The sequence below is a fragment of the Colossoma macropomum genome, unplaced genomic scaffold (assembly GCF_904425465.1).
Source record: "Colossoma macropomum unplaced genomic scaffold, Colossoma_macropomum, whole genome shotgun sequence".
NCBI lineage: Eukaryota > Metazoa > Chordata > Actinopteri > Characiformes > Serrasalmidae > Colossoma > Colossoma macropomum.
In genome coordinates, this window is record NW_023494784.1 from 28,802,284 (window position 1) to 28,829,351 (window position 27,068).

The following is a 27,068-nucleotide window of genomic DNA, read 5'->3' on the forward strand; positions in this document are numbered from 1 at the left end:
CAGCAAAGGGGAACAACCTCCTTTTGAATAGCCTTGATTTCAGAACTTTAAACTTTTGGACATGCAGTGTATGTGAACATCTGCAGTGGATGTCAAGATGACTTGAGGAACTGTAAAGTACTTGAAAATACTAAAGGGAAACAGATTATGATGATGAATAGTGCAGCAAAGCGATAATCTTCTCTTTGGAGATTCTGATAAGTAATAAGTGAAAGACAACGGATACGGACATGGAAGGAAACTATGGATGAGGATTATGGAAAAAGACAGATGGCAAAGCAGGTGCTGGGGGTTTGTGTGCTAAGTGATTGTACTGCAAAGGAAACAGAATGTAGCAAGATGTGAGATAATGTGAAAGACCATGTAGGATGGAGACAACAAGCAAGTGATAATATCTTAATCTAGAATGCAAACTATTAGATTCAACTTGCAAGCAATCTGAGGAAAATTAAAATGACTTGCTTGATCAGGTGAAGGGTTAGTGGAAAATTACATTTGATAACAAGATGCCATATTTAAAGGTCTATCCAAGGGCTTGTTTAGGCTATTTCATTTTCATTCAGAGAGCTAAAGTACATACTTCAGTCCAATATGAGAATTAATCTTAACGGTTCACTGTTATTTCTTGGTAAAAATTGATTTTCTGTAACAATTTTTTACATTTCACAGTGTTCATAGAGAGAGCACAACAGAAACACCAGTTTAGGAAAACATTTCAGATTTGTCTTCATGTATTTTTGTATTCTTTATTTGATATTTTATCCTGGATCTTTCTGCCTATCATTTTTACCTTTGCCTTTGCAAGCACCTGGAGTGCAGTCTAGAGAAGGATTAAACTGATCATATGTATAGTTCATTTCTAATTGGTATTAACATTGTTTTGGGCATTTGTGTCCTGATCTAAACAGAAAATATTGTGCAATGGACATAATGTTTTTAGAGTAGTCTTCTAAGATTTGTACAATAGAGTTCCTGATCCTTTATTCAGGTCAGGCTGGTTCAGTTATGTCTTGCTAATTTATTGGTTGACAAATAAACACTCTTACATTCAGTGTCTATGCTGTATTAATTGCTTCAGTTTTTTATATGAGGTTTGTGAAGATGCATTACGTCCCCAGTCAGTCAGTAAATTGTTCAGAAATGCTGATGTCGAAACAAGTTTATCTCAGGAGTGGAAAAAGTACAGAGAAGCTGTGCTAATGTGAAAGCATGGGTAGTTATCAAAGGTAAGAGTACAAGTAACAAGCATTCAATATCAATAATACTCAATAATCAATAATAATAACTTAGTTTTGTAACTAAGTTACACAGATCTTAACAGATCATAACAGGAACATTATACTTTGATTGTCTCACTCTTGTTTAAGACAAACCAAAGTATTACTCTAAAGATCCCGAGTCAAATATGTATACAAAGCTGCTCATATTTCAAATCATTGTTCATTTACTTTATGCAAATAACACAACTCCATGTAATCATTACCATATTCAGTGTCATCATCTATGCATTTTGATATCTAGTTGCATAAACCCATTCAGTGCTCATTAATGATACAGTACATGAAGCAGTGGTGATAGATGTAATAGTTAAACAGGGGATATTAGCTCCAGTGTCTTTGCATTTGCAACTTCACTTTTTTTGCATTTTAGATGTTTGGTTGAACTCATTCAGTGTTACACATAGAGAATTTCAACTTGAAGTGCTTTAAGTAAGCAGCTAACATTGGTTTAAATCAATACCTCTTTCTACAGACTGGCCTTGGGGAACCAGTGTGTTGGTGGACAGGGCATGAAGTATTGAATTCCAGAATTCCTTTTGAAACTGTGAATGAATCCCTCCAGCAACCTATTCACAAATCACCTGAGTGAACATCAGTGCTGTGGCAGATACTTCAAGCCTCATGAGGGCAGTTTAGGTCTTCTACAGATTATATATGAGGATTCAGCGGGGGTCAAATGGCATAAATGTTAACTACATGAAAGATTTTCTTGACACGTACAAAGCTTTGTACTATTCAGGTCAAGTCAAAGTTTTATTTATTCTAGGTTCAATATGCCAAGGACATACTGGCATATTGTACATACATTGAAATGTTTGTAAGGCCAGGTAATTTCTCTCTATAGCTGCACAACACAAAATATACACAGGGAAGAGGACAGTATAGAGATGTCTATACATACAGAAATCTACTTAAAAGTACTAATCATCAGGTTAAATAAGAATATATGCAATTTCAGTATTAATATAATGCAATATGAATAAATGTGCATGTGTGCAAGGACAAATGTATAGGACTGGAGTTAACATTAATACTGAAAGTAATGGAAGGAGAAAGGACTACAAAAAAATAGCAGTGTTGTACTAATTATAGAGTTATAAATAAATATGCTTAAATAAGTATGCACATGTGCACTGACAGTGTATCTATAGCAGTGTATCTATGGCAACCATAAAACACCAAACGAAGAAGAAAAACTGTCCATGAAGTGGTACATGTAAAAAATTTTCATAAAGTGACAGTAATAGGTAATATGTAATAAGTAATATGTAAGTGAGTTATATTATTGGGCACAAAAAACAACAACAACAAATACTACTACTACTACTACTACTACTAATAATAATAATACATAATCTTTAGTTATAGAATGCTTTTTATTTCAGTTATGTAATCTCTAAGTGGTTTACAAAACAATATAACTGTATAAACCAAAATGTATAAACAGAATTCCAAAATGTTGGGACAGAAAGCAGTGACTTAAAAATCAACTTTGACCTATATTTGAACAAAAACAATACAAAGACAAGATAATTACTGTTTTACCATATCAACTTCATTGTAGGGTACCATTCAAAAGGCTACATAACACCTACATACGGTTGTCATTACAACTGACGAAACCCTGCATAAATGTTTAATGCTTATTTCGATAGGTGTCATTCACTATAAATGGTAAATTTACCAATTTTGATCAGAGTTAGCTAAAGTAGCCTTTATGGCAGATGATGCCTATTGTAACAAGCATTTACAAACATTTATGTAGGGTTATGTCAGTTGTCACTGTAAGCTTATGTAGGTGTTATGTCTTGTAGCCCTATGAACAGCACCCTACAGTAAAGTGTTTTTTGTAAATATGTGGTCATTCTGAAATATTTGATGCCTGCAACAAGTTTCGAGAAAGTTGGAACAAGGGCAATTTAAGACTAGAAACACTGTAAAATGTTAAAAAAAAAAAACATCTTAAACAGGTGATGCAGTTATCCTTGGATATAAAAGGAGCATCCAGAAAAGGCATTTATGAGTGAGGATGGGTCAAGGCTGGTAATTTGACATCATGTTCTCTGAGGCACCATTAACCCTGAACACAATTTGAAGTAACATATGCTCACTTTTAGACACCATGTTTTTTTTAAGGGACACATGCTTAATTCAACATGACAACACAAAAAAGCCACATTCTGTATGTTTTAGTATAGCATAGCAGTGTATCAGAGAGTGCGGGTGTTAGACTGAGTGTCCGTAAGGTAAAACATCAAATATCCTGTTTTGTACTGTTGTCAATTTAATACAGGTCAAGCAATTTACTAATCACTATCTTCTGTTTTTATTAGCATTCCAAATACAACCGCATCTTCTGTAAATTTATCATTTTGGAGGTACATGTTTCTTTTGGGTGCCTGACAGTAAGTAAAACATAGGAAAGATAAAAATGAATGAAAATAACAGCACAATTACAAATAGTAGAAAATGAGCCTCATTACTTCTAGACATATACTAGTCTAAAGAAATATGTTTTTATTTTGATTTATTTGTGGATTTAAAAACACTTTAGAGTTTGCATTTCTAATATTCTCTGGAATGGTACTGTAGAGTTTAGAAGCTATATAAGAAACTAATCTTCCACCAACTGAGCTGTGATCCAGCCTAAGCTGGGCAAAGGGATCTGGATAGTACGGCTGCACAATAAAACATAATTTTATCATTATTGCGATAAACATATCATTACAGCAATGATGACAGATCAAATTACTTCATACACCAGCACCACAGAGACATCATTACATTTTAGGCACAAACCTTTGGAAGCCTAATGCCTAGTGCTTCTCTACACTGAAACTGAACCCTGCTCTCCCATGTGGGAGATAAGTAACTTAACCATTCGGCTACACAGCCAACTACAAAACATGCATGTACATGGCTCAAATACTACTCCATCCTGAGCTACAAGCCTATAAATACACATCAAACATTTGGATTGTTCTCACACTCAGTATTGTGTTTTAAGTGTGCGAGGCAGTAGTGGCTACTGTACCAACACACACACATTTTCCAAACCACTTATACTTCTGGGTTGCGGGGGGGTGCTGGATCCTATCTCAGCAGTTACTGTAACAACAGATGTATTTAATAACTAAATAATAATAAATTAATAAATAAATGAATAAATAAAAATAATTATAAAAATATAAAATAATATGTTTGTTTTTGTAGCATTTATAGAACAAAACCTTTCTTAGTCTTTCATTGCACAAAAAAGTGCTTGCAGTTTTGATATAAGTATTACATTTGTTTTTATTTTGCACAACAGTGATGGTGCTTTGTAATTTTGTATTTTTCTATTTGCTTAAAGGAGAGGGTTAGTTAGATTTCTGTTTTCACAGCTGAAAAAAGGCCTGTCCTTATGCCACAACTATTCATAGGCAGACTATTTTCAAAATAATTTATCCATTCTCATATCATCATCGTGATATCCAACAGCTTTGATGCACATCACATTTTATTTCAATAACGTACAGCACTACTGGATAGGCTATAATGCTTCAATTTATCAGCAAGATATGCATATTAAAAGACTTGTAGACAAGGTGTAATTTAACAGGGAAGCCAGTGTAAATAATGACCTCTGCTTTGTCTAAAAAGGAAACAGTGACAATCTACTTTACAAGTCCTTGTTTGCGGCTTCATTTTTAATTGGAAAAATAGCCGTTAAATACTTTATGTAGTATTTCACAAAATGGGCACAGTAACACTGTAACAGCCCGTTTCAAAGATAATTAAAAAAACATTTAACAACCCAGCAGGACCTAAAGGCGAATAAAAACAATCTATATTTAATCCATATAACACATTATCATAGATTTACAGATATTAGCATCAACCAAAAATAACTTTCTTGCTGCTAGATGCACATGCACAAGATGCACATTTCTCTGCAGGTGGTCCACTAGATTTCCAATGCTGGCATTTTCATGTACTATTAAAGTCAGCCGCATGCCAAGTTTGACCTCTGCATCATTTATCTCAATTAAATGTGTTTTTGTTCTCAAGCCTACCTTAATCACTCTTTCATTAGCTCCTGCTTCTACAATCCTCTGGGTGTGTGCCTCTACAGGGGCTGGCTTACTTGTCCAGATTCAGGAGAAAAAGGGCAGGTGTGAGGGAAGCCAACCTATTTCTGTTTCAGACGTACCAATACTGCCTTCTCCATTACAATTCATTGGTTTCTCTCTGAATGCAGTGCATGTTCGATAATCTTCCATCTCAGGAAAATATGAAGTGTCTTTATTCTTTCATATGCTCTCCAAGAGCGCAATCTTTGAGCCAAAACCCATCTTCCACAAAGAGGCTGTCAAATAGAGAGATGGTCCCCACTTGGCTGGCATGCTTGATGAAGGTGGTTTGCTGTTTGTAGCCCTGAGACAAGGCGGATAGGGAACTTATGAAAACACGCTTTTGTCAGATTACTTTGTGCCAATGGCAGTTGTGGCCAAGTCCTTCAGGCGAAAGGGATTCTAATGTGGTTTCATTAGTCCAACAATGGATAGTAAGGAAAGAGAAGAGAATCAGCTTATAGATTCATAAAAGTAGTTTAAAAAAATACAGTTTCACCTGTAGGGTTTCAATAGCTGTGCAGAATTCTCAAAGAATATACTTAAGCATGTTCCTTTAAGGCACCACACTTATAATCCACTTGTCCCATCTACTTCGGATGAATAAAGAAGGTGACTAAGAGCATTAATTCCACTCGCTGGTGGATGAGCTCCAACTACCTAAGCACAATCAGGCAGCTTATTCTTGAAACGTCCTCTGTACCATTTTATATTAAGCCTGTCTGTGAATACATGACCACAGCTAGCCTGTCTTCCTTCCCTCCTTTTAGGTAGCCGTTAGCTGAATGAAGGGAGCAACCTTGCTAGCATTAGACTGCACACTGTTATAGATTAGTCCATCTTTCCTAATTAGATTAGTCTGGCGTTAACCCTGCAGACCTCTGGAGCACTCTCCGCTCGGCCTGAGTATCGAGTGCACACCTGCAGGCACAGTGAGGCAGTGAGTGAATGAATGTGAGTTTTCGCAGCTTCTGAATGGCACAGCAATTAGCGCAGCTACAGGTTCGCCTAGCCGTGATTTAATAGCGTGACTCGTTCCTTCGTTCTTCAGCGGTAGTGGGTTTCTTTCTTTTGTTCGTACGTCCATCTTACACTACTATTTCCAACTTCTAACGTTTCATGGTGACTATCTCACACTTCTGACAGGAATCGGCTCCTATAAGTTTCTACGAATTACTTCACAACGTCAATCTACCTTGCTATGCAAAGTAGCCATGTTCCGCAGCACCGGATTGGCTGTAATAAGGTTAAGGAGAGCTCGGATTGGCTTAGCCCGTGCCATCATGATTCCTCGAGCGGACTGCTGTGCTCCGAGCCGACACGCTGAACGCCAACACACACATACACACGCTCTGAGACTTGAATCTACACACACACCAGAGCAGCAGCAGAGCAGCCGGCGGGATGTGGTGATGCTGCTGGGCAGTCTGGTGAGCGAATTATTTCTCTTTTTTCTCCCTCTTTTGTGCGGCTTTGGTGACTAAAACTACATTTCTGTGTTTCTGGTGGCCGACTCGCTGCGGTGTACTTAAGCGCCTGTGAGTATTTACACAGCCCGCCTGTATAGGATAAGCTTGGACCTGTGAGCTCTGAGAGGCAATCTCTCTCTCTCTCTCTCTCTCTCTCTCTCTCTCTCTCTCTTTCTCTGCCTCGGCCTCTCTTTTTTATTGGCGATGAAACTCGGCTGTGTTGAAATTGAAAGCGTCCCTCTCATGCTTTCAGGACTTTACCCAGTTTACAGTACCGCGGACCTGCGCGCGCTGGACCTCGGACTGCACGTCTCTGACTGTCACCTTCTGTTCATTCATTCACATCGTCTTTTGTCCACGTGCGCTCACGCTCGCGTCCGAGTCGTTGAGAGCCGTTAAACGCGCGTTCATTACTTGTATCAGTGAGCGAGCTTTAATCAAACTCCCGCCCGCGCGCTCATGTCCTCGTGTCCAAGCCTCGCATCGTTCTTCTCCAGCCTCCTCCTGCATCTGTTTGTTTGCTGCGACCCAAGGTAAGCTCAGCTATTTTCTGACCGAATAGAGGGGCATAAACCGCAGCCGAGGCGCGCACTCATGCATGATATTGTACTGGAGCGCCGAGAATGAGACTTTGAAGATGTTCGCTTCTCTCTCGCCCTCCACTAACACTCCATCAGCCCGAGACACAGCTGCAGCTCATTTCACACTGTTAGCTCTTTTTCACCACGACACGGACACCCACTTTCACCTGGATAGCGCTGAGCTGATCGCATAACTAGAAGTGGCTCAAGTTCATTTCTGTATTCCCTCTTCACAATAGCGTGGTCATATACCGTTAGACGGGCTTTGTTTAGCCGTTCTCTTCAAAAGTCATATAAACGCTTTCTCTCTCGATTAGTTAGCCTGAGTGCGCCCGCAGAGCATTTGTCATTTTAGTCTCCGTGCTGCAAAAATCCCTTTAAATACCTGTTAATTTGTTTTAAGAATGCTTTGGGAAATCGATGATATTGATTTTCCCAAACGTGAATGTGTGTTGTTGTGTATGATGGTTGATCCAACATTTAGCCCTATTGATCTGTCAAATTCAGTTTGCCAATAAGAAAGGCTGCCGGACAGACATGCATAACTGAATCAGGTCAGTGACCAGTGCATTTGACCTTATTTAGAACAATGAGCATAATCTTATGTTGTAAATGATGCATTCATAGTCATTTAATGCTGTCTCTAAATTTTTAGTTTTCTCTCTCTTTCTCTGACTCTTCACAAACATTGTAGCTTGTCATCTGGCAAGAAAAAAAAAATGCTAATCCATCCCTCTCTCATCCTGCCACATGTTGGTTTCAATTACACTTTCAGCTGGGCAGCAGCTGCTGTCGCTCAACCCCCAGCTTTTTTCACAGCATCACATATCTGAGCTCTGGTCGTGGAGGGACAGTGAGGACAGAGCACGGCAAGACAGCATGTCTCCTCTCGTCCCCTCTCCCGAGTTACCCTAAAGGTCTCTTTGTGCTGGTGTCAAAGAAAAGTGTAATAAATGGTTGAGACAGAAAGCTTTCAAGTTGTTTTTTCTCTCTTCCCAGGCAATTCACAAAGCTGTAAGTCTTTCTTGTCGTCGTGAGGACCAGGCTCTTGCTCTTGCTTTTTGCAAGGGCTTATTTGAAATCCATTACAAATTGTGCTGATGCACTGAAATCTGCTTTTGTGACCTAGGCATTTGAAATGCATTTTTGTGGTGAGGACAGACTTGCATTTTCAATGGCTTTTTGTAAGCCTGCTCCCACAGGGGGATTTTTTTTTAGTTTACAAGGTCCCAAGTGTTCTGCGGTACTTGTCTGTCCTGCATAGCAGTGCTGTATCCTTGATATTTAGCATATTGTTGTCCTCCAGGGACTGCTTTGTTTTAAAGCGTCCATCATGGAAAAATTGTCCTCACTTTTTTGAAATAAGTTTGATGCTGTGTGTAAGCTTCGTTAAAGTTTCAAAATGTACCATTCACTCCCCAGTATATACAGGCCTGATATGGTGCAAAAACAGCCCATTGAGAATTGTCACAAAAACCAATACATATATCTGCCCTACTGCCCTAAAACAGGCGAACCCCACCCATTCACAAGTTATATGGCACAATACAGGGTAGCCAGTCAAAAAGAGGTTATTTGCCTATATATATATCAGTCTTAAATGCACAGTAACAAAAACAGCCTTTTAAATTCTGAGGCAGGGTTCTCAAACTACCGGCTTGCGGGCCACAGCTAGCCTGCAAGATAGCTTCATAGGGCCTGTTACGGAATTACGATTATCATTTAAATCTCGCTAGCAAATAATTATTTATTTATTTTTACATATGATGCATAGCTTTGCATCACCCACCAGACCCTATGACTGGTTACCCAACATAAGCCATATTAAATCATCATGGGCTGATGCCACAATGTTAAAAGAAAAAGAGCACTGAATGCAAGGGAAACAATTCAAACGAAAACCTGATACAGCATGAGCGCTGCACACTAAGCGAGCATAGTTGCAATTTAGCTATAATTATATTAGCTATTATTCTAATTTAGACCAATAGTTAAATCTGCCTTTGTGGATTCATTCATGACATAGCAGCAGATACAGCATGTCAGAATTAAGAAATTAATGAAATTATCAAACTACACCAAGAACGCATATTAACTGCCCTCCTTTGCCTGCACGTCACTCACAATAACTTCATTTGCGTTCAACAGGAACACTGATGCCGTCACATTAAAAGCCTTCTATAATTCTGCTGTTAAATGTAAGTTTATTTGATTTAATTGAACACTGAAATATCTATTAAACTATGTATTTCTAGACACCTGGCTTGTGGCCCCCAACTAATTTGAGTTGTTTGAGACACCAGAGAGGGTGATTGGTAATGTAAAAATGATTTATGACTGTTTTTGATGCAGACCATACATTCATTAAAAATGGATCCCAGGAAAAAAAATTAAATACTAGATGTAATGTAAAATATAGTCGCTTTTAAAGATAACATGCAATTCTACACATTCTATGGCTAATTTCCATCATTGTCACTTGAGGTCTGTATGATAATGTAATCCTTTTAGCCATGGTGTGATCTGTCTGTTCATACTAGATACGCAGAGACGTGCACTAACTCACACACATGCATACACTTACAGGTGGGAGGGGATGGCCCTCACTTTTTAATTACTGTTCTGAGCCCGGCTTCTTGACATTGACGTATTGATTGAATCTTGGAAAAGCTTCAATAAAAGCCAGGGCTAATTGATTCTTCTGCATTGACATGCAGCGACATTACGCCACACCATGAGGCCAATAAGAGCATGCTGGCAATATTGACGTGTGAAATTAATTCCAAGCACGAGCAAGGAATGGTTTTCAGTATTTGATCTTGCCATGCTGGCAAGTGAAGCTGCTTCTGCTGTTCTCCAGTTCTCTAGGAGCAAGATCGTTTGAGCAGTCACACTCCCATCCTGACATTTCAAATCTGTAGGTGTCGGAGCAGGAGAGAATCGATGTGGCTACTTTCAGGATATTATACTTAACAGTCAAACACTCCGGCCACTTTGTCCTTGTTATGGGCTCTTGTGTTTTAAACTCTTTCTTCAGTGGGGTAAATCTGCTCATTACTGTTAGATTTCCAGCCGTCCTTAATTTGTGCAGTGTTAGGCAGTCCTGGAGGATATTACTGTCTCTTTTTCTAAAAGGTATTCTCATGGGGGAACTTGTGCAGCAGTAAGAGAGGGTGTTAAACAAAGGGCGGGAGATAATGATCATCTTTCTGACTTCTAAAACTTGGCCCTAATGATGTGCAAATAGAACAGAAGGCTCCTTGGCTGCCACTGCTCCAGCTCCATACCTCAACTCTTGCCTGTGGCGGGGGGCGGGGCCGCCCTAGTAACTCCACATTGACTGGATATTGCTGTCATTCAAGGAGGTTTTGGGATATTGAACTTCATTTCCCGGAAAAGGACAAGTAATAAGTTTGGATTCGAAGACAATATTGTTGTTTATTTATTTTATAACATGAAGCGAGAGTCTTCCGAAGGCTCTGGTAAGTTCCATTAAGCCTCAGAGCACTCTTTTCTGTGCTCCCCTCTGGGTGGAGAGGTGTATTTAAAGTGCATTTCTGGAGGAAGGCTTATAATTGGGTTTTATTGAAAGGCTTTGCTGGTTGTCTGAGCCCAGTGGTATGGCCATTGTGGAATTTAGTGTTGTGTGGTTCCTGGTCAAGTGAATCAGAGAATGGTAGCTGGTGTAATTGCATCTTGCCAATTCAACTGGCCTAAGCTACTCCATCTCTCGCTAACCTGACTGCACAGAACTGTACCGTACGCCTGAATGTGAGAAAGCCTTGTTACTATACAAGGACCACACTCAAACCATAGTGTTTTGTGTGTGTGTGTTATTTTTTTTCTTTTCTCTTGCTGCTTTCACTAAGTAAAGCTCTTATCCAAGGCAAAGGATTACATTTTTGCCCATTTATGTAAATGGATATTCAGTGGAGCAATTCAGATTAAGTGCCTGGCTCGCTGAAGGGCACATCAATAAAATTTCACAGCTGGGATTTGAACTGGTAACCCCCTGCACTCGTGCCTTGCTGAACACCACCTTAACAAGACTGCTGGGCACCATTGGATGCACCATCAGGTGGTCCGAGTAATATTGCAGCAACTTGGGATAAATTTGTTGAAGAGTGGCTCAACAGCGGTTCCTCTAAACTGGAACATGGAAAATAATCAGCTAAGAACAATCAGAACTGAAGTTGATTGTGGACAGGCTATTGAATGGAAGGTTTGAATTTCTGTAAATGAAATTTAATGTGATTCAAATTAGTTTATCCTATATTTAGTCCCCCTTTCATTAGTGCACATTAGCACAATATGCAGTTGAACTGTACTTTCTTTTCTGGCGATAAAATCTGCAGTGACAAGTTTAAACTAAGGCTGTATGATATTGATATAAAATGCAATGTTCAAAAAGCTCTCTGATATCACTATGATGATATGAGAAACAATAAATTATTTTTCAAAATAATGTGCCTCTGACTGGATGTGATGCAAGTACAGACTTGAAATACAAACAGCTACTTACATTAGAACTGCAAGCACATTTTCTGTGCACTAAAAGGCTGAGAAACAGTCAGCATTACCGCAACAGCTTTTTCTATAAAGGCTACAAAAAAACAAATATATATAATTTTTTACATAGTTGCACAAGAGCGAATAAATTGGTTATTTATTTATTTTTGTTTAGTTATTAAATATGTTTGATGTGACAGTAGCCATTACTGCCTCGCACACTTAAAACACAATACTGAGTGTAACGTTTGATGTGTTTTTACAGGCTTGTAGTTCAGTGGATGGAGTAGTATTTGAGCTGTATACATGTGCGTTTTGCGATTGGCTGTTTAGCCTAATGGTTAAGTTACTCGTACTCCATGTGGGAAAGCAGTGTTCAATCCAAGCTCAGAGAAGCACTCATTAGGCTTCTAAAAGTGTGTACTGCAACATAATGATGCTTTGCTGGTGTTGCTTGTATGAGGTAATTTGATCAGTTCTGTCATTGCTGCTCTTAACAATGTGTTTATCACGATAATAATAAAAGTACAATTTATTGTACAGCCCTAGTTGAAATTGTCCCTCTGTAATAGAGTCTCAATTTGAAGACATATACTGTGGCTAGATTACATTTACACTTTTCACTAAAATGTATGACAGATCTGATTGTACTTTTCCTGTGTAAAAAGCATGTCAGCACACTGTTTCTGTTTTACTTTTGTTTACTTTCTTCTCCATTACAATATGAGTGGACAGGCTTGACTTGGATGCTTTCATCGGTCCAGAGTGTAAGAAGGCTCTCAGATTGGGGCTAACTCCAACCTCATATATCCTCCATCTTTCATTTCCTTGTTTGTAATCTTATCAGCGCACATCAGACATGTTTTTGCTCACGGAGCTGTATACAGATAACGAAAAAACATTCCGTTTACACTTGTGTTAAATGTGGTCAAGATCCGTCTCTGACTACCTCTGAATGTGGTTTGAGTGATCTGATTGTAATCTGCTCACAATGTGTCCTGAGTGTGTTTACACTTGGTTTTTCATGCAGTCAGGTGAAATCTGAACAAGAGGCAGCCAGCAAAATGCATGTTATTGCAAAGTTTGAACAGGCCCTTTCATGTACTAGTAGTGCTATATTAAAAAATCGAGTTAAACAGGATTAATATATAGAGAGGCACCAATTGGGAAAATGGACCGACATTGATATGCAATATTTCTATATTTACTGGTACTGATACATACACATTTATAAAATGTGGAAGTTGGAACTAAATCTGCCTCGATTAGCATTGGAGAGAAATAACATTTGTTTGTAGAGAGTTTCAAATGCAGGGCAATGAATAAAATGCAATAAATATAACTAAACATCAGTTTCAAATATAGGTCAAATTTGAACATCTGTCCAGTGCTGATATTTTATTTTTAAGGAAAAATCTGCCAACATGGAAATGATTCTGGTATCATCATTACTAATTATGCTCTTTGTAATGAAACAAGCAGTTGTGCTCTTTAACGACAACACTGACAATATCTGTGATATGCTCAGAAATGTGTATTGTAATGTAAGGATACTTACCATTGTGATAACTTGTCACATTATGTTACACACAGCATGCTTCTCTGAGCATATTGTGGACATCATCAGTTCTTAAACACTGACCAGCTGCATGTTTCTTTACAAAGAGAGCATAATTGAGCCTGTTTAAATGGCTTTAGAGCAGCACAGTATGTAAAATGTTGAATAAAAATCATTATATTCATAGTTTTACATTATTTTCTGAACGTGGCATGGCTGGTTTATCGGCTGTTCAACTTATCAAACAGTATTAATACTATTCATGTGTTGTGAAACTGTCTCAATCATGATGCTGTGTTTTTGCCATGGTGCCCAACTCTATTGTAATGCACTTTATCATGATAACAATAAAATCTTATTTTATTATTTACCTAATCTAATGTACCATAGCTCAAATTCTTATACAGAAGCCTTTCATGTACTTGGCTGCTGCTTTCCTCCCCACTGTCTTGTTGCAGCCATCAGTTCAGTCAGAGCTTGCCTTCTATCTGCCTGTCATATTACCTGCTGCTAGAGCTGCATGCATGTGTCTTGAAAGCACCCAAACGCAACCGACCATGTCAGACTAGTGCAGACCATACAGCGAATACCCCTGCGTTCTAGCCAGTGAGACGAATCCACAGAGAAGAGGCCTGCAGAGCTGCAGTTTTAACAGTGTCGAGCTGAGACGTGCATCCTGCATGTCTGTGTGGGTGTGCTGTTAAATATCATAACTGTGAGGCATCTACTCCATAGAGCTTTTCTCCCTCTGGTAAGGAGAGAGGAGGAAGTTTATTTAAAAAACGTTCCTTAGAGGGGCTAGAACAAAGAGCAGGCCACTGCGGCGCTCCCAGACAGCGCATTGTGTCACCGTAGTGTGGTGTGGCAATAGGGGAGTAATTTTGCCTGAAATCAAAAGTGATATTCCAGCTCAGTATTGCTGCAGGTGGAAGCAGCCCAGCACACAAAATGCTTTCTGCTGTCAGTGATTTAGTGACTGAACACACTGAGTGTGACAAGTGACTTATTTGTTCTTTAACTGACGTGAACGGTTGAAAAATATTCCGGCGTGTTGCCTTTGAAATATCATCTATACTTCCAAGATGAAATTGTGTTCAAAACAAATATGAGTTAAATGATGTTGAATCGTCGATTTCCTAATCCCATCATAACAGCATTGTTTGTAGTTATTGTTTTGTAATCACAGAAAGTAGATCAAATGATCAAATTGTATTATCCTTGCTCTTGCAGTGGTACAAGGCTCCTGGGGTCTTCAATCTGATTTGATCGAATTGGTAAATCCCTTTTCATATGATGGCTATCTAAGCCTATTTTCTCATGTGTTTCTCTGTGACGGGGTGATTCTGTTAGGTGTTTAATAGTTTCTGTGTGTGTGTGTGGTTGTGTAAATACAGTGTGAGTAAGAATGCATTCAGAAATCCACTGTTTGAATTTATTGTATAAAGATGGATGAAGTGCTTATAGGCTTCTGTAGGTTATTGTAATATAAGCATCTTTCCATCATTTCACTTCCATTAGCTACTTCAATTTCATGGGTAAATACCTGAAAAATGAACATGGGTGAAAGTCAGTCCAGGCAAATTTGCCATGTCTGTGAACAATTTCACTCTAGCTGGGCTCATGCTTAGGTTTGTGAGTTTGACTGTACAATGTGCAGAAAGCAGAAACTGTGTTAAATTTTTATTCAAACAAGCCACATTCGCAAATAATTTACTTTTCTCATTTGCAACATGGAGAACTTTTAAACTTGCTGAATGAAACTGGTGTTGACATAATCTAATACATAAGCAATAGAACTGGTCTTGAAATTTCACTTATGAAATTTGAGTAAAATGTTCAGAGAGTGTATAAGGTTAATGATGTTAGAATCATATCGCTATCGGCAGACAAAATTTATTGGAATTAGACAGATGTTTATATTGAACTAATAAATCTGAAATAAAGCTGGGAGTGACAGTGGGGGGACAGGGGCTTGGAGAGGTAGCATGGATATCCAGACTCAGATTTGGAAATAGTGAAACACAAGCAGCTGGTATGTCATGTTACACGGATGATATGAATGACTTATTTATTTATAACAATATAAAATATTTTGAAAATTGTTAAAATGGAATAGTATACTTGGGTGGCTGTCAGTGTACTTGTGTGGGGAATTCTGCAGTGTTTGATGACGTATTTATTGTACTCTGAAAGAGCCGAATGTTTAGGCAGTGCCAGGTTGCTGTACTAAAATATCTGCATTTTATTCATTTTATTTATTTTACTGCATTTGTAATGCTCTACAAATTAATGTTGTAAAGATGAACCAATCATGAATGTTTTTTTTTATTCTGATTTCTTTACAGAAAAATTTCCCAATGGCTGATTTTTATTAGCCTTAACCAAAAGCTCAAACTGCATTGATTGAATACCTCACATGCTTGTTTGCAGTATTTTCTTTTAGTCAGAGTTGCAACATTAATAACAGTATTTATGACATCAATAATTCAGATACAGTGAAAATGCGCTTACCATCACGTCATAAAATAGCAAAAATAAAAAAAACAATAAATTGGCTGAACGCTGAGCACATGTTTAGAGCAGTTCTCTCCCAGTTCTAATCTTTGCCGATTCCAATTGTGCGTCTCTAAAAAGTTCTATTTCTGTGTAATAACAGGTGGATGTCGTTCCAGTTTTTACATTTTATAAAATGTTTATCCATCAGCATTGACAGATATGTGCCTAGAGATATGTGCATGGCTTGGAATTCTCTTATCGATGCATCCCTAAAGTCAAATATGGGCTTGGGTTTAAACTATTCTACTCATAACTGTTTTTGTGCCATATGTTTCATTTCTCTGTTATACACTGCAACACATGTATTTCCTTGTACAGCATCCTTGTGACTTCTGAATTTTGGAAGTGGCTCTGGTAGAATGCGTTCGGAAGTGGTTCTTAGATGCTATTGGCATTGCTTTCGAGTCAAATGAAAGTGACGCCTGCTAAAAGAAGTAGGAAGTTAGCAGTAATTCAGACTGAAGGACGAGCAGCCGAGGGTTAGAGAAATCACACTTATCAAGCATAGTTATATATTTTATCAAAGATGGAAACTGAAGGAGGGTCAGAGGCAGAGTTGCTATGGCAGCAGCTGCAACAAAAATTCAAACATGCCATGCTCTTCTCTTAAATGATTCTGTAATGATTGTGATGTTTTAAAGTACAGTATTCATTTTTAATTCATGATTCGTTTAACTGCTCCCTCTCGAGTCCCTTCAAAAAGCTGTGTTTCCATATTAATTGGAGTTGATTTGAATGACATTAACATGTAGGGTGCTTTAATGAATATAAATGCTTTTAACATCATATGCTTGGTGAGCTGCTTTCTGACATGATGTTTTAGTCAGGATGCTAAAGATACTTGTATCACCCTTGCTGAGAAAACACTTTGCTGTAAAGCGTGTTGCTGATTTGCCTGAGGGGGGGTTATTGAAGTACCTGACAACCCCCTAGTTCCATAGTCCTCTCACATTGCTCGTTACAGACCCGAGTAGTATCCTCAGGGGGGATCCTTGACTGGTGTCTTGTGGGTAGTAAAGTAAATGTTGTGTTTTGCAAAGCAGTAATGGTTAAATAAATGCATGCATTAATAGTTTTTAGAGCACTTAAAAATGCATGTTAATCAATTATTTATAGCTTCATTTCTGTTAATGTTATCAGTGTAAGCTAAATAGATTGTTAGCTCTGACATATGCATCTTTTGCACACAATGGTTGGCACAATTAGGAACTATATATGGAAAGCTTGGTCTACCATAGCCCATTGGCTTATAGCTGCCCTGTTATTGCCTTATTATTTGAAAGGATGGCTTTATATGTTTTCTTCTGATGCTGTGGTCAACAAATCAATGAACCACATTCAGCTTTATGGTTGCTCCTAGCCAGTCACTATAAATATAGTCAGTAAAACAATAGAGACATTTTATTGTCATTGATTAAGGGTTGCTCAGAATAGAATTCTAGCACTGTGCTGCATGCACACCAGCGGGAGAGATTCAAATGAAATGACCCTAAAAGCGATCCATGCAGAACGTTGCCTGACTCTAGAGCTCTGCTTTTATTTTATTCACTTATTGGTTGTTTCCAGTGCTCCAATATCTCATCACAGGAGGAAGGCGCAATCAATGTTCTTGGAGATGCAGGAGGCAGCCTGTTTAAGAGATGGAAAACAAATTCTGTGCCAGGTTCAGTCTTCATAACTGACACTTCCCTGCTCTGATATTGAGCACTGCAATTTATTAGTGGGGAGAGCCAGAGTGCTCTTAGAATAAAGGCAATAACTCACAGATATCTGAAACGGGCCCGGGAAATGTTCCTCAGCTCTAGAATTTTACTTAAAACATTCCGTCCTACCTTATTCATCTTCTTTCTTTTTTTATTTTGACCCTCATTTTGTTGTTGGTCTTATTCCTTTTCCTCTACTAATTTAACACTAGATTTCTAAGGCAGAAATTAGCAATTAAATATAATTGTAGAGAATACTCCCATGTTTTTTTCTTCTCACTGCTTGCTGATAAGCTGATGGGAAGCACACCATATTGGCACTGTTGTTCAATAGGGGATTAGATTCTAGTGGTAAAGATGGAGCCTGTGATACCCCCCTAATGTCGGCATGTCCAAGGAGATGGAGCAGTTTAGAGGAATGAGCTGTGGAAGTCTGCATTTAGTGTTGTTTGTTTGTGGATAATTTTCAGAGAGTGGCCTTAGGAATATTTATTTATGGTAGTGAGCGTGAATATTTCAAGTACTGTATAATTAATGCAGTACATATGCACTTCACATAGAATGTGAATGAGTAGAACATGCACAGCCCACTGAAGAACGGCTGGTATGCTGAAGATTGCTGCAGTAAAATGATTGCCTATTGTATTTAATGTAGTGATAATAAGCATGGTAATAGGGCAAAGGGAAAAAGAATTGGCAGATAACTAGAGAGGACTAATTTAAACTTAAACAGCTTGCTAAATAATATTAAGTAATACGTACAAGTAATGCTTTCTTCACTTTCATTGTTTTAAACAGTGGATTATTACAGGGCAGCTATAAGGCTTTGGGCAGTGGTGAACTAAGCTTTCCACTGTCTCTGCTGCTTTCCCAGAGTGTGACATATTGTCTGAGGAAAATTCCCAGCATTTTCAATACAGATTCACTGTCCTGATTTTTTTAATGAGTTGCAAAATTATCAAACCACAGCACTTCATGATTTCCCCACAGGCATTTATAGTTAAATTGCTCCTCTAGAAGTTTTTTATGGGCTGAGTACTGTAAGCAACTTAATGATACAGTATACAGTACATCACAAGAATGTTGTCACGATATGATTTGATAACAAAGATGAAACACACCAAATGTTCAGCAGAGATTTTGGTCAATGTTGACCTTAAAATGCATTTTTAAAACTTAATAAATAAATAAATAAATAAATAAGGTTGGGAGACTGATAATTACATTTTTGTTCATGTTTACCTTCAATTTATTTTTCAAGTTTGAAAATTACAAGAATAGTGATTAAAATAATCCTGGGGAGCTTTTAAGAAGTACGTTATTGGTGTGATTCACATTGGACTGCTGGTCAGAGCACAGAGGAGTGAACTTTCTACACCTGCATGCTTGTGTGAGAGTCTGCGGCTGTACAGTTATCAGTGAACAGCAAAATGTTCACCAACACATGCTACAGATCACATACAGCGCAATAACATTATCTGTTTAGTATTTTATATCACTACAACACGAAACAGCTCTGCAAACACGAAACCAAAATGCTGACCGCCGATCACAACAGCTACAAACTAACTCAGTAAAACCGCAAACGAAACCACATCTGACACTGAAGCTCAAGTTCACATCTAAAAAGGGGTATATATGCCTTAACTACAGTTACAAGAAAAGATACTCCCTCAATTCACATGCACGACAGCAGACGTTAAACTAATGAATGAGCTCCTCTCTGTGCTCTGTTTCTCCAGGGAACTTCTAGTGAGGAGAGTCGCCACTCATAATGCCTTCTGGGTTTGTCAGACACTAGAGGGCGCTGCAGAGCGAGTCCAAAATGAATGGGTTACAATGGCATTTTTGTGCAAAATCGTAGTTTGTAAATGCTTAATCATTTTTATACACACATACAATCTTTTTCTCAGCACAGAACAGCAGAAAATATTTCAATGCTGCTTTCATATTTTTGTGAGCTTTTGAATTCCAGTTATAGGACTTTTTGACAATGCCTCATGCACGGTCATGTCAAGTCATTGAGTGTGAATGGCTTCACTCAACCAATGAGCTGATCACCTCACCAACCAATCAGCACTCAGTAACAGTACTACCCAAAACCCTTTTGCTGTAGAAAAATTCAAAGATATTGGTATTTTATTATTTTTTTTAATTTATTTTTTTATTTTATGTTGGAACACACAGTTCTGCTTTCCAAAATTAAAGTACCTGCATAAATGGACAGAAACATGTTTAATTTCCATTAGCTCCATTTAACCCCATTCATTGAGGACTCACAAATGTTAATCTTCTACCGTCTTTTTGTGGTATAATGGGATGAATATGAAGTGGCCAGTCTCCTCTTAAAATGGCTGTGGTTTCTCCTGAAGGGACTGGAGTGAAATGCTTTGTTCTCCAACGCTGCCTTTTATTTAAGTGATAATAGGTAAAGAGCAGAATCCTGCCTATTATAGACTGTTTTCCATGCCCTGAATGCTGTAAAATGTCACATGCTCAGACTTGAATGCAGTATCAGTTTCACTCGCACATACATGGGCAGATTTATAAATATCAATACAGCCGTCACTGTTTCGATATGCGCATCGCCACAAGCTTATCCACGGTATATTGCTGTATTGATATTTTGAACACAGCCCCTGTTTTTTAACATATAAAGCACATGCATGTGGCTTTTGAACAACCAATAATATCATTTGTTTTAACAAGAAAATATGATCATTCTTTTTAGATATTGTCCAGGCCTACATAATACTTGATGACATTTCTTGGCATATCACAATGTCATTTTTTCAACGTTGGATAAGGCAAGTTTTTTATATAACACCTTTCAAACACTGCTATCAAATGAGAAAATACAGAGTCAAAGTTGTTTAAAAAAAAAAGGAAACGCAAATAGAAAAACATAATTAAAATATGATTAAAACAATTAATTTAAAAGAGAAAACTATGAAGTTAAATAATCAAAATAAAAATGAAAAGTTAGATAAGGATTTAAAAAAGTGCAGTTACAGAGGAAAAGGGGCTTAAGTGTTTTAAACTGAGCTGAAAACTGCTCAAATAGGAACGTTTCGAGCCTGGATTTAAAAGTGTCCAGTGTCGGGGCTCTTCTAATGCTCTCTGTCAACTTTTTCCATTTAAGAGCGGCATAGTAGCTAAACGCTGCTTCTCCATGTGTAGTCTTCACCTTCAGCAGGACTAACTGACTAGCTCCTATTGATGTGAGAGTTGTGCTCGGCTCATATCGCTGCAGCATATGAAACAAATATGCTGGTCCTGCACCATTGAGCAATTTATAGACCTGTAATAGTATCTTAAAGTATATTCTGTAACAGAATGGTAGGCAGTGTAAGGATTTAAGAATGGGGGTGATGTGTTCCTTCTTACTTTTACTGAGAACTCTGGCAGCTGCATTTTGAATCATCTGAAGCTGTTTGATTTGTCTTTTTTGGGAGTTCAGTTAGTAGACCATTACAGTAATCAATCGTGCAAGAAATTCTGTTTGAAGAGGTAGAATGCAGTAGTAGTGCCACATTGGCTGGGGTACAGTGATTTAATTTAGTACTTAAACTAAGTATAGTGATTTTTATTTGTATTAACTTTCCATACACTAAATTCTATTAGACAGGGATTTTAACTGAAACATACAGTTGGTCACTGCTGATTTCCACAGTTTGCTCAGAAACGCATGTTATGATTTAATTTTAAAAATGTAATTGTCACAATGTCCTCTCAGGTACATCTCACAGAAAAAATACTCAGATCATACAGATCACATATTATAACACATAATACAGAACATATCACACATAAAACATATAATACAGCAGATCTTTCAATAACAATGAAATGTTGTCATATTGCCCACTCCTTGTTGTTAAACTGTTGTTATAACAATATTCTTGCTCCACACTTTCCCACACCACTGTGCAATAAAGGGAAGGTTTTTAGAATTTTATTTTTTGTGCTTCAGTTGTGTGAAAAGCTACATTTAGACGAAATGTTTCTCATTTCCTCTATAAAAAAGCTTCACATTTCTTCTTAAATTGCATTAATGGTCTAGGATATGTGCTGTACATGGATTAAGACTAATCTTGGACTAAATTTCAGTGTGAATGGAGAATTGGATTGGGAAATTATTTTTAGTCTAGGTTTAGGCTTAATCTGGATTTGGGATTAGGTTTAAACTGGCCTTTTATGTTTTAGACATACTGTGGTGCATATCTTTTTCTTGGCCATGAAGTCTCCAGTAGAGCCTGCAGACAGCCGAGGTATTTGATGAGCCAGAGAGAGCGATGTGTAAGGCTCATTAGCTGTCTGTTTGTTTCAGTTCTGCGCAGTATGTGGCAGCATGATGGATATGCAGATTACTCAGTTAAATCATAATATAGTCACAAAATCCATATCTAAATGAATTCCAGGTGTGTCATTTTCAGATGATCAATATATGGCTCTCACCTCTGTCCGTCTGATGCCTGCTCTACGTTTGATGGTTAGTACTTTCACTTGGATGTTGACAGGTGATTACTGTCAACTAGATGATTACCCATTTCTTTTCAGTAATACAAAAACTGCTAGCCGTACACCCTCTGTACGAGGTTTTCCATTTCCAGGTGTAATAGATAGGAATGGAAATATTGGTTGCTCATCATGGGCTACCTTTTTTCTCTCTTTTCCAATTTGCCAGGTCCTGATTTCCCAAAAGCATCGTATAACAATAATCATCTTTATATGGTAGAGTGATTATCACTTTGAACACTTTATCATCTAACAATAATCATTACTCCCAAGCTTTTGGGAAATGCCGCACAGAATAGTTTTCATTATTGCATATAATATTTTGTGAGATGTAAGCTCGTCTTGTGCGATGGTAAAGAAATTTCATATCACACAAGAAATGTTGTGCTGGATTTTTTTTTCTCGAGGAGCAGTCATAGATAATAAACTGTCACACTTCAAAGCAGATACATCAGCTCAAGCTTCACATTTCACATTTTAGTCAGCATTTTTTATGTGTGCAAGTTTTATGCATTGCTGTAATGTTTTTGGTCTCAAATGGTCATACATGGTGACATTTAAAGCTGGATTTGTTAACTTGCATAGTAGCCTCAAGAGGTAATTTGTGTTTTGTCTGTGTACATAGTCAACGTTAAATGTGTTTTAGAAACAACCGCATGCTATAAATGCAAGAAAATATTATTTAGTTTTAAAAAAAATACCAGTGCATGCCTATAGCTTCGTTGTCCATGAACTGCCTTGCACATAAAACTTGCAGTGAATACAAAAAGAGACTAACATTTCAGGTTCTTTCTGTTACACATCAGTGATGTGAAAATGAGATATGAGCAGCCACGGAGTCGCTCTTTACTGATCTCCTGGTTCCACAGAGGGTTTAAATGGGTCTAAAAACCATCTTCAGCATCAGCTGATTTCCCTCAGGAGAAGCTAAAATGTCTCACAGGCAGCTCAAAATCAAATAACTCCATTCCCTTATTTCTTACATTTAGGCTGCTGTATGTTCTGCCAAGCTCAGCTCAGCTCAAATTATGGACAGTTGCCATAAGTTGTCAATTTTTGATGAGCCCAGGCAACAGGATCATTCTGGCAAGTTTTGTTCAGCCAGTGGTAAAACTGAGAATCATATTAATGGATTTTGATGGTTCATACCTGTGCAGAGGTGTACAGTTGTGCAATATCTAGAAAATCATCAGCACAAATGTGCAAGTAAACAGTAGAAATTGTGAGTGTTTGCTAGCAAGATGGATTTTAAAAAGCAACATTTTTGGGGGGAGGGGGAGAGTTGAGTAAAATTTCTTATGGTACTGTGACCATTGGCACATCATTAACACTGGAGTGCACAAGCATATGCTCAAGCCCCTGGCCCCTTTGTCTCAAAATGAATACTTCCCTTTTGATGGGCTCTAAGTGCTTACTATGCTGCTTGCAAAAATATTTACAAATGGGCTTTAAAAACCTGCCAGCCTACTAACTACTCTGATGATGTCACAGTCGAGCTGTCACCATTTTTGTAGGCAACCTCAAGTTCACTCAGCAGCGCTGTGGCAGTTTGTGATGAGATAACAAAGCCATAACCGATCCGGCAAAAGCAGTAAAACGTTTTTATTTTTAAACACTTTTTAAATCTCATTTTTAAAGCATATCAGTGTATTTGAGTTTATCGCCTTGATCAGCTAGTGAGACGTGCTTAATAGCTCTAACGGCTGATTGTAGCTTCGCTGTGCTGCTCGTTAGCTGCTCAGTAAACATCTTCAAGCGACAGTTTAAGATATATGTTAAGTAAAAATGCATTTATGGAGGTAAATTAATGCATTTATTTAGGGAAGCTGATGTTGGCTTTGTATTCACCAACTTTCAAAATTCATTGTACGTTTAAGGCACCTCTGTGTATCTGCAGCACCATTTAGGGTGGAACGGTGTTTGGTGGTCGAGTGGTCCTACCAAGCGTGCACATATCGTTACTACAGAGTGTTTTTAATGTTAATCCAGTACAGCTTAATGTTATCACTAACTCTCTGATAAGGTGTTAGGTGATCAGAATATCCTAATTATTCTTTAAATGCTGGTAATGTTTTATGATGAGGAGATTTATCAAATCAAATTCATCAGATCAAATTATCCTATCTATAGATTTCAGTGCTGGTAGCATTTTCTGATAGGATAATTCAGCCCATCAGGCAGCACAGTTAATCAAAACGTTGGAAAATTCAAAAGAGAAGCTGGCGAAGAAGAAGCTAACTTCATCTTTATATGTATGAGTTTATTATTTAAGAGCTTTGGTAGTTTTGGTAGCCACTTTTATTATGTTTTTATAAAATGTCATGCACTGTTTGAACTCCGGAGAAATGTTATACAGATCCAGTCCACCAGTCTACCTAATCTACTCCTCATAGTGTTTTCTGGAGACTGCATCTAAAGTGTCTACATATCTTTTTTTATGTTTTTCGTGGTCATTCTAATCTATTTTGCTTGGTTTTTATCCAGCTGCAGGGTTATAGCTACAGTAACGGTGAGGACACAAGCTCTATCAGAGCACAGTCAGAGTTACAGCCTGCCGTGGTCTTCTTCATGAAGTAATTGAATACTGTGAATAGGTTTAGATGCATTTGCCATGTTTAGCCTCAAACTGATGGCTTAATTTGTCTGGCTTCAAAGCTTTATTTACCACCTCGTATTCAGCACAGAGCCTAGTCGCTCATTTTCTGTTCTGTGAAGTCTAAAGGCCTTTACACACCAAACACAATTTATTGCAAAATTTTCGTGCAGTATTTTCAGGCTAGAGTAAATTAATGTGATCACAGATATTACTGATAATATCCTGCACACCAAATGCGTTTTTCGAATGGCGAAAATGCAACATGAATTTCTTCATGTTTGTCCTCTGGTTCATTACGGAAGGAGTTAGCGTCTCCAAAATCAGCTCAAATGGGGCGTAAACTGAGTTACAGGCATCCGAGCTGTATCTGGAAGTTCCAGCTCCTAAATTAGATGGTGATACTCTCTGTACTCCTTTTACTTTTCCAGGGTGGAAAGAAGCCCACTCAGTGTCAGTTTGCCCATTTTGTAAGGAGCAAAGCAGATCTTAGTCTGAAGACAATCTGACCCTTTGTTTGTTTTTGTCGAGGCATGATAAGGCTTAGATAACTGCTGTATTTCCTTCATTTGTTTATACTGGGTTGTCTTGGGTTTTTTGAAAGACCCTATTTGTAACCATTTATCCATGATGGATGAATTCCATATGAATGAAAAGAGAAATGGTTTACATTGACAGTTGACATTGACAGTTGAAAATGTGAGCGTAGCGTTTTGCCAGTTTAATAAATGAGGTTGACCTAAATATGGTGTTTTATTTTTGCAAATAATTAGTTATATTTAAAATAATAATTGATTAAATTTCTACATATTGTAAAAAATAATAAATATGATAAAAAAATTGTGATTTAGGGAAAAAAAACAGCTGCGACCCACAGGTTGAAAACCACTACCTTAGACCATTCTCTGTTGTCAAGCATGTTGGGTTTCGAGGGACATACTGTAGCAATAATTTTTTTAAATGAGTTTATGTAAACAGTGTTTATTTAAATATCAGCTTCTTTCAGTTCTTGGTTTTTGGTCTTCTAAAACTTATATTAGTCTTCTAAAGACTTATGTTACATTGTCACTGTACTTATTAAATATTTATTGGGATTAGATCTGTTCTTGGTTCCTGCAATAAGAGAAATTAACTTGAATGTACATTGTTTTTATAATAAAGAAAAAAACAGATCTGCATACAAAATACCACAATATAAGAGTAACTTTATCTATAATGGTATTTTCATATGCTGCAAAAATCCTGACATGAACAATTCAGGAAGTGTCCCCACAAACTGCTGTTTTGAAACCCCTCCGGCCCTGCATTTACCAGAGTCTGTGCATGCCAGTGATAACTAATATTATGTTTTGCACGCCCTTGCCTTGGACTGACAAATGACGTGAATCAACAGTAACAAAGGGACCGGGTGTGGTGTTACAAATGAGATCTGTTGAAAAGAACGGCTCTCATTGAGCCTGTTGCTGCTGTATTGTCCGGAGGTGATATAGGTGATGGGTCCAACACCCCCTATTCCCCATCCTGTTCTTTTCTCCTGGCTGTTTTCTTTTTTTTTATCCTGTCTAAGGGAAATCGGTTCCATTCCCCCGGAGAGTGTGAAATAATAAGCTCCGTGAGAGACAGCAGGCTTTGCCTTTGCAGTGGATTGCAGTGACATGCATGTAAATCTGCGCCTGGTGCATTTTGTCTGGATGGCTGGGATTAACCCAACTCTTTCCAGCCTGTCTAGAAAACATGGTGTGTTTTTGGTATTAAGCCATATGGCAGTATAAGTAATTTGCAGGTATTCTGCCATATCACCCCAGTAGTCTACTCATGAGCCTGACAGAATGCCACATGTGCACACCTCAGCCACTGCTGCCATAATGTGGCCCTGTGTGTGTGTGTTCTCTTACGCTTGCTCAATTTCTTAGATTTTCCCTTTCATTCCTTTCATTCCTTAAAGCATTTTCCTTCTGTAAACATTCATTTTAGTTATCTGTGTCGGTAAAAGTTTTCTTATTTGGGTAATTGTGTGGAAAATAACCATAGTAAATGGTTAAACCAAGGTATGAAGAACTTTGTTATTATTATTATTATTATTGTTGTTGTTGTTGTTGTTGTTGTTGTTGTTTTCCCCATTTCCTTTACCTTTTTGTCTGGTAATTCTGCATAAATTTGCACTGAAGCAGACACAGGAGCAAGCACAG

The 27,068-nt window shown here is 37.9% G+C and overlaps 1 protein-coding gene across 1 annotated transcript in view; it reads left to right on the forward strand.

Annotated features, from left to right (window-relative positions):
• Nucleotides 1–6,750: 6,750 nt before the first annotated feature.
• b3galt1b (UDP-Gal:betaGlcNAc beta 1,3-galactosyltransferase, polypeptide 1b) overlaps nucleotides 6,751–27,068 on the forward strand; it is a 113,992-nt gene continuing 93,674 nt past the window's right edge. Inside the window, exon 1 of the mRNA XM_036567504.1 lies at nucleotides 6,751–6,822. The gene's annotated coding sequence lies outside the window, so the exon portion shown is untranslated. The remainder of the gene's footprint in view (nucleotides 6,823–27,068) is intronic.